General features: G+C 38.3%; 1 long non-coding RNA gene across 1 annotated transcript; it reads right to left on the reverse strand.

Moving 5' to 3' along the window:
- Positions 1-5,429: 5,429 nt before the first annotated feature.
- LOC117283188 lies at positions 5,430-6,922 on the reverse strand. Its single transcript, XR_004514202.1, has 3 exons — positions 6,112-6,922; positions 5,792-5,875; positions 5,430-5,697 (listed from the first exon to the last, which is right to left on the reverse strand). It is a non-coding gene; the product is annotated as an uncharacterized LOC117283188 (long non-coding RNA).
- Positions 6,923-9,732: the final 2,810 nt, after the last annotated feature.

The following is a 9,732-nucleotide window of genomic DNA, read 5'->3' on the forward strand; positions in this document are numbered from 1 at the left end:
AAAATAAAAAAATTGAAAATAGTGTATAACTCTTTGTATGAACATTTTCAAATCTTCCGCTATAATATGCGACACAATGTTCTTTGATGATACATACCTTTGTATGACTTTCACATATCCTTCTCATCTTCTTTCCGTTACTGTCAGACCTCCATTCCCTCATACTAATCCCTTTAACTCTGAACTTCCTGTTGCATTATTCTACCTTGTTCTCCAATTTGTTTCCCTTTCCAAACATACCAATCACATTTCATTTCTCATTCAAATCACATACACCATTCTGACTGTAATTTCAAAGTTCAGTATCTACCTTACAAACACTTGTGCAGCAAGACTCACACCACGATTCACTTCCCCTCACCATCTGCTGATTACTACTAGCGATATTCATTTCAATATCCCATATCAATGATTTGCAATCATGAATCACTAATTCTGTCTACACATTCATATTATGTCTCTTAACTTTAGCTAAGCAACTTGTATGATACTGGAGGATAAATATAGAAGGATAAGAGACCCATAGAGAATGTATTGGCCATTGCTAAGGATAGGCATCCACAAACAAAAAATCACATTCAAAGAGAAGACTCTTGTATTGCTTACAAACACTGCACAAACATGTCACAATTCAATACAATATATTATTGCCATCAATACATGATCTGTACATTACAGACTATACAACACAACATTCAAACAGAATACTTGTACACAAGCCTTCTAGCCCTCAGCTCAAGATCCACACAAATCAATTCAATATCTAATATGTGGGACATTCTTTTCTTAACTGACAAATTGACAATGATTTTGAGAATGTCCAATTATGTCATTTGGTGACAAACATATTTCTGTCTACAAGTATGTTGAAATATTTTCCAAACACCAATGACAAATTAGAATCCACATACAAGTACATAGTACTTTACAAGACCTATCAAACAATGATAGCCAGCCAGCCAGCCAGCCAGCCGCACATACATCAAAATAAGCAATATAATCTCAAGTACAAGTCTTGGCATTCATCTTAATATATAGCAACATCAAAGCATACAGCCCCTCCTTCACCACAGTAATAATCACTTGTCCGCCCCAATCATAAAATGTCCTTATCAGTATCCACACAACCATATAATTGGTGCCAAGACATCCTTTTCAACATGTCAGGTTTATATCCAATCTCTTCTCCTAAAATGGGACCACTTCTATTACATTACACTGACCTTGACTCTAGCAAAAAAAAATGCTCTTTATGCGACTATTCTGTGCTTTGTGTACTCCTATGGATGGTGAGGTATAGTGCAGAGTGAACCTCATATAAACCACTAAGCTAAATTCATAAAGCTTATGGCAGTAAGTATACACACCTTGATCCTTTCTGTTCTATGGACGTACATGTATGTTCCTCGACAAGTTAGCTCAGGTTAGTTTTGTTACTTTCCGTTAAAAGTTAGATTATGGAGGTTACATTAAGTTAGAGTACATTCAGTTATAAGTTAGCTAGATTAGGTTACAGGTGTACATACATGTCCTTTAAGCTGTATTTTGTCTGAAGCTGTCCGAAAACTTGGCCCACACAGGGTTAATGGCATATACAAGGGTCGTACTGAAATTCATGAGCAACAATTTTTTGTAGAGTAACATGCTTTATTATTGACAAACCAAATACACCAGCTCAATTTGCAGACCTTTCTTTATTTTCCCACATAATCGCCACTCCTTTGCTCACATTTCTCCCAGCGTTCTGGGAGTTTGAAAATTCCCCTTCTTTAAAATTCTGTTCCAGCCATCTGAAGACACTGATGCACTGCTTTCTGAATCGCCTCCCTTGTCTGAAAACGTTGTTCACACAGCTGATCCTTCACAAATCTGAAAAGATGGTAGTTGGAGGGTGCCAGATCAGGGCTATAGGAGGGATGTGGAAGAACTTCTCACCCCATCTTTGCAATTGCTTCCAATGTGAGGCGAACGGCATGGGGACAAGCGTTGTCATGCAGGATGATGATGTTTCGTCCTGGACATTTATCGCGCAATACACGACGGAGCTTGTGCAGCGTCTAGACATAACGAGCAGCATTGATGGTTTGCCCAGGTTCCAGGAATTCGGCCTCTGCATCCCATAAGACTGTGTCCATCACCTTTGCAGCTGATGGCACTGTCTTTGCTTTCTTTTTTGATGGAGAATGCAAATGGTACCATTCCATACTCTGCCGTTTCGTTTCGTTTCAGGCTCGAAATAGTGAAACCAGCTTTTGTCACCTGTCACAATACAGAGCAAAAAATCATTGCCTTCGTGTCGATATCTCTTCAGCAGTTCTGAGGTGATTGCTTTTCGCTGATCTTTGTGTCTTTGGTCAATAACCGCGGGACCCAATGAGCACAAACTTTCCGATAGCCCAAGCTTTTAATCATCTCCTGTACTGCACTGTGCCCTATTCCAAGTTTTCAGGCTATTGTGTCCACAGCCTGTCATCTTGAATGATCTCATCCACTCTTTCCTTGTTGCGTTCAGTTGAGGCTGTTCGAGGACGACCGCTCTGAGGCTCATCTTCGAAGCTGGTGTTCCCATCTTTAAAATGTTTCACCCATTTTCAAACACATCTGGCACCCATGGACACACTTGCATAAGCACGCTGAAGTCTCTGGTGAATACCTGCAGCTTGGATTTCCTCTTTCACAAGAAATTCGATGACAGCACGCTGGTGAAACGACATATCGTTGTCGGCCATTTTGTTAGGAGTGATAGTGGTCACGTGATGCAAGCTATTGACGTCACAAGACACTCAAGGTTTACACAATAGCTCGTTCCACCTACCACCCTACTCTCTTTTGTCTGCTGTTCCCAGGTTGCATGCAAAAAGAAGTTTTTCATGACTTTCGGTACAACCTACGTACTTCTGCCCTCAATATTCAAATATTGCACTAGGCTCAAATCGGTTTCTTCTTTGCCCTTCAAATGAAACCCCACCTCCCCCGACTCCTGTAACAATTTTTCTCTTAGACAAAATAAATCAAATTTCTTACATATAATTCAAACACGGATCATTCATTTAGACCAACTCACACGTCAAGCATCATAATAATGATACCTAAAGGGATATTAATCTATATTTATCAGTCATACATTTCTAAGGCTAGTTGCAAGACCGGTATCTTGTGGCGCAGAACGATGCGGTAGTTTACCCATTGCACTGCCTGTAGTGCTGGCAGATGAACCTCTCACACAACTGCTGCATATCTTCCAGTGCTGGAAATCCTCATCCAGACTTCCCATGATATATGACTGTCAACAGGAAAGCATATTTCTGTGACTGGTGATGGTTACAATGGCATACAGATGCAGGTCTGCATACAGTGAATCTCCTACTCAAGGTCTGTTTGCCAGGAAGTGGATTCTTGCATCTATGTAATTTAACAATGTGTTTACTGACACGTCACCAAAACCGAATGTTACCTGAGGTTAATCCCGCATCAAAGAGCACTGATGAGGATTCCACTGTATTTCAGTTCCCTGCACATTGTTCCCTCTCAGGTCCTGGATCATCTCTTTATAAGCCTTCTGAAAAACAGTCATCTTACCCCTTAAGTTTCTATTAACTCTACAAGATCTTGCTGCGCATATGTCCAATGAACATGGAAGACCACCAATCACTTCAGCTCCTCATGGATGTGGAGAGACAGCTCATTTTCAAACAAGACGTTGCTGCACCATCATTTCGCACAGTCTACAACAAACAGTAAAATTACTTGGTAAAACCTAATATATGTTAATATTATACAGTGTCACTATTATATTTAAGATATTATCAATCTCCACACAGCATAATACTCATTTGCACAGTTACTCATGTAGGTCAGGAGCTGGGTTTGAAACCCTGACATTTTTAAATGTTTCAATGAATATGTTGTTATAAATTTACCACCCGATAATCCATCAGCATCATGATGTTCCTTCCAGACCCAAAGGAATGACACACACACACACACCAGCCCTGTGAACACACAAAGTAACAGTTCAATAAAGGCCACCAATTTTATCTGCACTGTGGACCAGAATACTGACACATACATTAGAATTCTGAATTCACATGGCAAAACATTACCATCCCATTAAAATCTTTCATCTCTCAGCAAAATATGTTATCATATCCATGCTCAGTAGCTCATGAGCTAACAGGAGATGCACAGTACTTGGTGCTGTTAACACATCTGGAAGGTTGGGTGGTGCAGCCTTTGACGAGAGCTCAACCCCACTCTTTCACAGCTCTTGTAGTCCTCACACCTCCAATAGGATATAGTGAATAGCACTGCAGACCAGTGGTTACACTTAAACGATTTCTTATGATATGAAGAATCCTGGGTGTTAAAGTAACAGTGTCTACCCTCATCTTGCAGATTTCTGGTGCAACAAATCTTGTGCTGCTAAGGGTATATTCAAATAATGAGACTTCATAACAAACAAAAAGCAAATAATGTCATGTGCGACTTCTAATAGCAACATATGCTAGGGAAATTTTACACATTTCTGAACATAAAGCACAATAATTACAAAGCATTATTTTAATTTGAAATAGCAATTAATTCGTTGTTTCCATGCAAAAACCTTGTAATTTGTCAGAAAAAACTGTTTTTACAAGTTTACATGTTTATTGTATATAATGCAGGTATTCCAAATTCTCATAACTCAAAACAATGTCTTGTTGAATATTTGGACCAAAATCTACTTTCTGCACAATATACAACTTTACTCACCGCATTTCTGTCCCTTTCTCTGATTCATGTCTAAACCTACAAACCCACACAACAGGACTGCTGCTATATGGCATATCAGGATATAAACGCAACGAGTTTAACACTGAGGCAGAGCTATTTGCAATATGATCATCATTTGAGCAATTTAAATATTAGATCCCAATGAGCCTTGTGTTTACTTCCTAGGTGCTTCGCATTTATTTCTCCCAATCTTTACATTTGAAACCAAGTTTTGTTGAGTGGCCCTTAGAGAACTGGTATGTGTGGGCATAATTTTGTAAGATCATACATATATCAGAAAATTGCTTCCTTATCATTAGACAATCCTGGCGAGTGTTCAGATACTTGTGAAGAAGCGTTTTTGATATCTGGAATACAATTCCAATAAGCATTTTGCTGTGTGAACAACAGAAAGGCACATTTTCCAGGCTCATTCCATGACAATTTAAATGTCACTGGCAGCTGAAAATGATCTATTGCAATCTTCAAAGTCTCTGTCATAACATCAGATTATCTCTCATCATTCCTAAACTTACAGATATATCCTGAGACATTCTTGTAACATGGAAAGGTTTCCACGCGCACACTGTATCCAATGGTTTGTAACAGCCTTCTAGAACATGCATTACTTATAAACAAGTACGTGTTCTACTTAATACATTGTACACTATCTGATGTGAAATCTCTGAATCCTTGTTTCCAACAGTGTATTAACCAGACTGGGAGAAATGGAGGTTCATAAACACAGTTGTTGCCCATTAGAATGAGAGTTCATAAAAACAATAACAGATTAAAAGAAAGGTCTTGCTCTCAGAATCGCTGGATTTTTTACATGTTTTGCTTACCACACTGTGTAAAACCTGATGTTATATCTATCAGATTCATGTTCCAAATATTGTATTAACATAACCAGAAGGAACGAAGGCTCATCCACACTGACGTTGCCTGTTAAGAATAAGAGGACACATCAATCATAATGACAACTTAATCTTAACGGCAGCTTACAATGACTTGTTCTACATGCAACATTGTACACTACCTGATGTGAAATCTCCGAATTCATGCTTCCAACACTGTGTTAACCTGGCTGGGAGAAATGAAAGCTCATCAACACTGATGTTACCTGTAAGAGAAAGAGGTCACATCAGTCATAATGACAACTTACAATGACTTGAACTACATACAACACTGTACATTACCTGATGCAAAATCTCTGAATTCATGCTTCCAACATTGTGTTAACCTGACTGGGAGAAATGAAGGGTCATCAACACAGCTGTTGCCTGTAAGAGTAAGAGGTCACATCAATCATAATGTCAGCTCACAATGTCTTGTTCTACATACAACACTGTACATTACCTGATGCAAAATCTCTGAATTCATGCTTCCAACATTGTGTTAACCTGACTGGGAGAAATGAAGGGTCATCAACACAGCTGTTGCCTGTAAGAGTAAGAGGTCACATCAATCATAATGTCAGCTCACAATGTCTTGTTCTACATACAACATTGTACATTACCTGACGTGAAATCACTGGATTTATTTTTCTAGGATTGTATTACCCTGAGTGGAAGAATTGTAGGTTCATCAACACTGGTGTTGCCTCCAAAGGAAAAAGATCATGCCAACATTAATAACGCCTTATAAAGGACATACGTAATTGACCACTGTACACTCCCTGATATGAAATCTCTAATTTCTTGGTTTCAACATAGGAATATACTGACTAGCTGCAATTCAGTTATGAACTAATCTTTTCATGCAAATAAGTTATACCTACATTCCTGGAAGCTTATAGTGATTTTTTTCAACTGTCCACACTGTACACCACCTGAATCAAACATTTCTGAATGCTTTTTTTCATATATATATTATCCTGTGTAGCAGCAATAAAGACTCATTAACACAGTTGTTCCTCGTAAAATAAGAAGTGGTATCAGCTTTATGACAGCTCATAAGGATGGATGCCTTATCTGAGCTCACTGTACACTACCTGATATTAAAACTCAGATTTCAGGTTTCCAAAATACTATTAAACTGAATGGTATCAATTAAGTCTCATAAACACCATTGTTACCTGCATATAATGAGTGATAAGAATATTAATGACAATTCATAAAGATGACTTATTCAGCTCACCACACTGTACAGTACATGATGTAAAATCTGACTTATATTTCCATCATTGCATTAACCTGAAAAGCAGCAATTAAGACTCATCCGCATAGTTGTTCCCTGTAAAATAAGAAATGTTATCATCATTAATAACAGCTCATAAAGTTGGATTCCTTCAGTTGACAAAAATGTACAGTACCTGATATGGTATCTCTGAGACCATGTTTCCAATATTGCTTTAACCAGATATTTTTGCAACGTTTGCTCATCAACGCTGTTCTTGCCTGAAAGGACAAGAGGTCATACCAACATTAATCCTAACTTAAAAAGAAGGCCATCACCAGGTGTATAACACTCACATCACTGTCACACTGCACCCAGCTCAAAATTTAACATTTAAAACACTTTCCTTGTTATTATCAACTTCTACTTCGTTGATAACTCTCTGGTTTGTAGATTATTTTATTTTACACACGTTAATTTTGACTTTGTTGTAATAGCACTATAATAAAATCTTTAGTTCTAATTTTAAAAACGTTTAAAATTCTTTCCTAAATTTTAAAATTTTAAAATTGTTAGGGTTATTCGCCCTATGTTTCCAGTGCTGCAGCGGCTAGTTCTTGTTACCACACTGTATAGGTGTTATCTTGTGTAGTCTTTCTGTGTGCGTGCCGCTGCTATTCTTTACTACGTGTGCAGTGGCACGCACACAGATAGACTACACAAGATAACACCTATACAGTGTGGTAACAAGAACTAGCCGCTGCAGCACTGGAAACATAGGGCGAATAACCCTAACAATTTTAAAATTTTAAAATTTAGGAAAGAATTTTAAACGTTTTTAAAATTAGAACTAAAGATTTTATTATAGTGCTATTACAACAAAGTCAAAATTAACGTGTGTAAAATAAAATAATCTACAAACCAGAGAGTTATCAACGAAGTAGAAGTTGATAATAACAAGGAAAGTGTTTTTAAATGTTAAATTTTGAGCTGGGTGCAGTGTGACAGTGATGTGAGTGTTATACACCTGATGATGGCCGTCTGAGGCCGAAATATATAGTGTAGGGGTACAAGATCAAAGGCACAAAATATATTGTTTGCACTTGAGACGGAGTTTGTATCATTATATCATTTATCGTATGGAGTGCAACAGGATGCTTAAATATAATATTAAAAAGAAGGACTTGTTCAATTTAACTGTACACTACCTGAAGTGACATATGTGAAATAATGTTTCCATCGTAGGACTAATCTGCATAGAAGCAACCAAAACTCATCAACACAGTTTTCCATCGCAAATAAGTATTGGTACCGACATTAATGAGAGCTCACAGAGGATGTCTTCAGTACATCCCAATTTACACTATATAATCTGAAGTCTCTGAATTTCTGTTTTATCATAGTCTTAGCCTGACTGGAAGCAATGACAGCTCATCAACGTATGTTTGCTGTGGAATTAAAGGTAGTAAGAAAATAAAGCTGTCCCCTGTGCTTAAATAATTAAACACTACGCCGTGAAACCATATGAGGGAGTGGATATATAGATCCACAGTGCAGTCGGTATAGTGACTGGCTATAGGCTGGATGACCGAGCCGTTGGGAGTTTGAGTCTTGATAAGGTCAAGAATTTTCTCCTCTCCATGCCATCTACACTGGTTCTGAGGGCCCACCCAGCCTACTATTTAATGGGTACCGGGGGTGGGTCCTTCCCTGGTGGTAAAGTGGCACAGGCATGAAGCTGAGCACTCATCTTCAGCTAGTGATGAAGCCAAGGAAAGATGGATCTAGAATAAGAGGCTGTACTATCATTAATGACAGCTCACAAAGAATGCTTAGTTCAAGTGACCAATTTGTACACTACCTGATAACAAACTTCGGAATACATGTTTCCAATATATCGTCACGATTTAGGGGTGTGACTATAGACGGGGTATGGATTGGCTGAATTGGATTTATTGACCACTTCTATACACCACTCGGAACTACAATTTGCATTTCACTGACCCATACACAAAGTCTACTGTCCACAGTCTATTACAATATCCACTAGCCGTTTTCTGGCAACAGATTTAACACAGAGGTTTTCAGTTTCTGTGGCCCCCTGGTTAACACTCCACACCTGAACTCATGGCGCTATCATCTCAGCCTCCCTTGCAGAGCCCAACTCTCGATTAATTGCTCACTTGGAGCTCCGGAACTCAACTGCCGATTCTGAAGTAGCACTTCTTTATTAACTACTTGGCACGGACCGAATGCAAAACGCCTTTTTCAACAATACCTCTACTGTGGGCGTGTTTACCCATTCGGTGCTTGGAAATGGATTTCATAACACCTTTTTCCTATTGTTGTGTGCAGGTTATGTTGTGGACGTTCCCTAGCACTACCTTTGATTTCTACCAATTTCGGTAGGGCACGTGTTTTCACAAAAATATTATAAATGAAATTTCGCAATTACATTTCGTAAAGGTTTTTAATATAACGGAAACATGGCCAGTTTCTTCTTCTTCTTCTTCTTTTCATTTCCGATCTCTCAGTGCAGAAGTGTAAGCATCAAAGAATACTGAGATTCATGCCTATTTATTTCACTTTGCTTTGGAATTAGCCATTACGAATTTCAAGGAAAAATAGGAGAAGATTCAATCCGAATGGGGCACAAGAATTTCTGGTCTACGCTGATGATGTTAATCTACTAGAGGAACGAATATCTTTATAAAAGGCCAAGAGCCCTATTAGATGCTAGCATGAATGTTTTTATGTAAGAAAATAAAAAAGAAACTAAGTATATGCTTATACGTACGTTGAGAGAAAAATCATATCTGATAATTAATCCTGTGATTTTTTTTCCCCCTTGGCACTACAGCC

This window comes from Cryptotermes secundus, unplaced genomic scaffold (assembly GCF_002891405.2).
Source record: "Cryptotermes secundus unplaced genomic scaffold, Csec_1.0 scaffold358, whole genome shotgun sequence".
NCBI lineage: Eukaryota > Metazoa > Arthropoda > Insecta > Blattodea > Kalotermitidae > Cryptotermes > Cryptotermes secundus.